The 5,557-nt window shown below is 42.8% G+C and overlaps 1 pseudogene; it reads left to right on the top strand.

The window, feature by feature from the left end:
- Nucleotides 1-644: 644 nt before the first annotated feature.
- On the top strand, nucleotides 645-1,115 carry LOC102868522 (annotated as a pseudogene).
- The last annotated feature ends 4,442 nt before the right edge of the window (nucleotides 1,116-5,557 follow it).

The following is a 5,557-nucleotide window of genomic DNA, read 5'->3' as shown; positions in this document are numbered from 1 at the left end:
GTTACCATTTGGGGAAATAAAGGGGGCAAATATTTCATTAATATATACAGAGATTTTACAAGGTGTTTTTGCATTTGAGAGAAAAAACAGTCTAGAGTGAACCTAAGTCTATGGCTCTTATTCAGTTTTGGTAAATAAAATTGTTGTTGTTAAGTGCTATTGAGTGGTAGATAACTCATAGCGACTCTATGAATGAAAGACCTGAACACTTACATAACTTTCATCTTTTCTCTAAGTTTATAGAGTTTCTAGAGGCAAGCTATTTTGAAAGTGGATGCCACTCCTGTTTCCAAGTTTGTTTTAATCAGGGAGCTCCACCAAACACTGTCCACCATGGGGGACCATTATCACATTTGGGCCTTGAACACTAATGAACGAAGACCAGATGAGGTGTGGGAGGATATCAAGAATATTATCCATGAATAAAGCAAAAGGTCATTACAAAGACAGATGAGAAAAAAAGACTGGGATGGATCTCAAAGGAGACTTTGAATACTGCATGAGGAAGCTACACTGCCAGGAAGCTACACTGCAGACATTGGCAAAAAAATAAGGCCCCAGGAAGGCAGCAGCGGGCTCAGAGGCAGCGGTTGGACTTGCAGTGAGTGGATGGGGTCGAGTCAGTGCATTCACACGAGGAATCGAAGCCTCTTAAAATGGCAGATGATTTGGACTTCAAGACAGGAGCAGCAGGGGCCTCTGCCACCTTCCCAATGCAGTGCTCAGCATTATGTAAGAATGGTTTTGTGGCGCTCAGAGGCCAGCCATGTAAGATCATTGAGATGTTTGCTTCCAAGACTGGTAAGCATGACCAATGACGAGGTCCACCTGGTTGGTATTGACATCTTTACTGGGAAGAAATATGAAGATATCTGCCCCTCTAGTCATAATATGGATGTTCCCAACATCAAAAGGAATAACTTTCGGATGATCGGCATCCAGGATGGGTACCTATCACTGCTCCAGGTGAGGAGATGCGAGAGGACCTTCATCTGCCTGAGAGAGGCTTTGGTAAGGAGATTGAGCAGGAGTATAACGTGGAGATGAGATCCTGATCACAATGTTACCTCCTATGACAGGCGGCTGCTGTTACAATCAAGGTCATGGCAAAATAACTAACTCCTTTCGTGGGAGGTGGCAGCAGTGGTCCTGGAGCCTGCAGAGGCCTCCTCCAGCCTGTCTCTGACCTGATTCCTCCTACACGATTTATTTAAGATTTTATTCTGGTTTGTACCCCTAGTCTGTCGGGGACCCCTGCCCTTCACCTGCTCTTGGCCAGAAACAAGCAGTGGCATTGGTGAAGCTGCCCTTCTCTTCTCCCCTCACACTCCAGCCCTGTTGGGGACCCCTGCCCTTCACCTGCTCTTGGCCAGAAACAAGCAGTGGCATTGGTGAAGCTGCCCTTCTCTTCTCCCCTCACACTCCAGCCCTGTTGGGGTGAGATGGCGAGGGTGCTGCCTGTGGAATCAGAACACTGTGGATTCTGGAAATGGTCCTTGGCCCTTCCCCATTTATCCCTGGTTTGGTCCTCTCCTCTGTAGCCCTCTCCCGCCTGAACCACCCCCACAGGGTGGGGACCAGCCCCTCCCCTCCCTATATCTCTCCCTAAGCCCCTTAAGATGGAGAGGGAAGAGGAGGAGGGCAGGGGAGGGGACCTGTCCTCCTCCTCAGACATCTGGAAGGGCCCTTCCCTCATGGTTTCACCCTTTCCTGCACCCCCCCCCACCCCCGACACATTTGTTAAAATCAAACCTGAATAAAACAAGTTTAATACGAAGCTCCAGGGTGAAGGGAGGGCCCCAGGAACCAATGGGATACCAATTTGCTTGTTTCAATTAACAGTTCAACCCTAGATGTGCTCACAAGTCTATGCCAGAAAGTTTGGAGGACAATTGTCTGGCCAATGAATTGGAAGAGGTCCATATTTACTCCCAATTCCAAGAAAGGTGATCCAACAGAGTGTGGAAACTATTGAACAATATCATTCATATCATAAGCCAGCAAAATGCTGCTGAAGGTCATTAGAAAGAAATATAAAAATATTTTTAGGACATAGATAGGGGACTGCCATCGAAGTTCAAGGAGGATTTAGAAGAAGTTGTGGCTCTAAGGATATCACTGCTGATATCAGATAGATCCTGCCTGAAAATAAAGAATAGCAGAAGAATGTCTATTTACGCTTTATTGACTATGAAAAGGCATTTGACTATGTGGATCACAACAAATTATGGCTAATGTTGAGAAGAATGGGAATCTCAGAACAATTGACTGTGCTCATATAAAATCTCTACCTACACTAGGAAGCTGTTTGTACAGAGCAATGGAAAATTGCATGGTTCAAAATCAAGAAAGGAGTGTGCAGGGATGTATCCTTTTCCTATAACTTTTCAATCTATATGCAGAGCAGATAATTCAGGAGGTGGGATTTTTTTTTAATTTTTAAAATTAATTTTAATGAACGTTTACAGTGACTTAGGGTTTCTAGTCATTCATTGTTGCACTTTTCTCCCTACCCCCCAATTTACTCTTCTCCTTGAAAAGAAAGAAAAACTCTTTCATTGTTTTGCAATCCCTTCCCCCTCCCCAAGTCCACTCCACTATGCAGCCTTCACTCTGGATTTCAGTAATGACAAGAATAACTATTCATATATCCCTTTTAAACAGTTCTCTCCCTCATCTGTTTCAATGCAATAGATATCATTCCTCCCCTCATTTTCTGTCTTTCCTCAACCCTGATGTCAGTCCCGTTTTACAACAGTGGCCTTATGCAATGTTTGTCCTTTTGTGACTGAGATATTTCACTCAGCATAATGTCCTCCAGGGTCATCCATTTTGCGTAATATTTCATGATTCCTTGTTTTTTCAATGCTGCACAGTATTCCATTGTATGAATATACTAGAGCTTCTCTATCCATTCATTTGTTGATGGGCACTTGGGTTTTTCCCAGCTCTTTACTATTGCGAACAAAGCCACAATAAACATGGGTGTGCATATATCTGCTTGGGTGACAGTTATGATTTCTTTAGTGTAAATTCCCAGCAGTGACCTGAGCCGATCGAGAGAGATGACCTTTGAGAGATAGCACAGCTCCTTATGGACTACACCACCAGAGCTTCCTAGGAATTAGAATGTTGCATAAAAAGAAATTGGTAGTTCTCCCTAAACAATCTGCATTATAATAGAAAATCACAGCAAATGTATTCAACAGAAACAGAAGCCTCCAATAACTTAAGGGGCTGAGGAAATATCACAAAATATAAAATATAAAAGCCAAACAAGAGCATGTGGGTGTGGAGGATGGGTCCACACTGTACAGCAACAGGTCTGGGTGGTGATTTGAATGCTTCCAGCAGCTTCTATAAAGAGAAACTATGGAGCTGTTGTCATATGGAGGAGTGTATGACAGCAGGAAACAGCATAAAAGATGATCTACTGTAAAGACACGCTTCTCCCAGGAACTTTCAGGAACTTAAACGCCTGTATTAGTTACGGCTTGGGAATTGTTGTTGTTGTTAGGAGTCAGCTATAACTCACTATAACACTGTGAAGAACAGATCTGAACTTTGCCCTCTCCTGCACCATCCTCAAAACCTCCTTATGCCTGAGCCCGTTGCTTTGGTCATTACGTCAGTTCATCTTGTTGAGGGTCTTCCTATCTTCGTCTAACCTTCTACCTTATCCAGCAGGATGTCTTTTCCAAGACTGGCTTCTGACAACATACCCACCGTATGTGAGACACAGTTTCACTCTTCTTACCTCCAAGGAGCTCCCTGGATGTCCATCCTCCAAGACAGACTTGTCTGTCCTTTTGGTTGTCCATGGATAGTCAGTCAACTTCTCCAACACCAATTGATCTAAAGAATCATTTCAAAATCATTGATTATCCTTCTGTCATACATATTCCAGATGCTCTTGGAATAGGCATTTTAAAATATTATTAAAATGTGCTTTAATTTGTATTGGAGGCCACTTAGTGGTAAAGAGTTTTACTGTCAGCCCAAAGATGCACAATTCGAGTCCAAACAAGGAGGGCCAGCTATGAGTCGGTTCTGACTCGACAACGAGTTTTTGAGTTTGAGTACTGGCTCAAGGAGCATAACATGTCAGGCTGCTAAACAAAAGGCAGGTAGTTCAAATACACCAGCCACTCAGACTGAGAAAGACAAGGCAGAGATTTACAACCTTAGAAAGCTGATGGAGGGTTTCTCTGGGAATCCACTTGACAGCAGTGCCTGGATGGAGACAGGACTGTGCCCCAATATGCCAGGCTGTGAAGGTGGAAAGGAGAGACGCTGAAAGATTACTGTTTCAAAGTCAGAGAGAACGATTTCAGAAAACTCAAGTTCAGGGGTTTGTTGTTGGACTAGACAACGGCTTCTTTAAAGTTTGCATCTATTAAGAATAATGCTTTAAAAGCAAGCAGAGCACACAGTGGCACGGGATCATTTACAGCGTTAGCTGTGGCTGCAACAGAGGCGAGTCTCTCCTATGGAATGCTGGGTGCTTAGACGTCTCCAGAGTTCACACTTGAAAGGTGCTTCAATAAAAAGATATTTGATTTTAGTAAATTTGACACAGACGAAAGAGTGCTCAACCCTGTTTCCTTTAATCTAACTCTCCAGTCCTTGGGTGGAGTCAGCTACACTGTAGAATTTAAGATTAACTGAACACAGCAAAGTTGTCTCGGAAATGGCCTGCACTTTTCCTGAGGTTCTCCTGTATTTTTAGAAACACTGCACATACAGATAAACCCACTACAAATTAGGAAGCATCTGAGCTTTCATTTAAGCATATACTTCATACATTTCTCGCTAAAATATTTTCCAAATTTTGTGCACTACACACACAAAATACATGAAGTACTATATTCTTTGTGTATTAATTCATCAAATATATGGATGTATAATACATGCATAGGAACAATTTCTGGGTTAATTCTTTTAGGAAAGAAAAAGTACAAGAAATAACATTCCTGTTGTCAAGGAGCTTACCGGGCTGAAGGGATAACACAGATGTGTCAAAACAAAGACATGAGACAGGAAAAGTACATACAAGAGATTAAGCCCTCTGGGAAAAGAAAGGTCACTTTCAGTCAGGAACATCAAGAAGAAATTGCAAAAGAACATAATATCTGAGATGTTAAAGATAAACAGGAGAGAATTTGAAACCGATGAGGAGCTGTTTTTAGGTACCATTGAGCAAGTACGAAACATAGCAATCTTATAAAAAACAGATCTGAACCCCGTCCCCTTTTGTGCCATCCTCACAACCTCTGACACAGAAGTGGGGTATTCTATGTGAAGAGAAAGGTCATACTAACCAGAAATACAAGTACATATGATATGTGCTTTGGCAAACATGGCTGAGTTTGGGTGTCAGAAATTAAGTCGGGAAAGTTCTTTGGGAACTGGTATTGGAGGTCCTGTCTTATCAAAATATTGCTGTTGTTTGTTGTTGTGTGCCGTCGAGTCGCCTGCGACTCATAGCGACCCTATGTACAACAGCCCTAAACTCCGCTCTGTCCTGTGCCAATCGCACTGTCTCCAACACTCCCAT

This window comes from Elephantulus edwardii, unplaced genomic scaffold (genome assembly GCF_000299155.1).
Source record: "Elephantulus edwardii isolate Elephantulus edwardi_28Jun2011 unplaced genomic scaffold, EleEdw1.0 scaffold00420, whole genome shotgun sequence".
NCBI lineage: Eukaryota > Metazoa > Chordata > Mammalia > Macroscelidea > Macroscelididae > Elephantulus > Elephantulus edwardii.
Note: the sequence above shows the minus strand (reverse complement) of the source record. Positions and strands in the feature narration are given on the sequence as shown.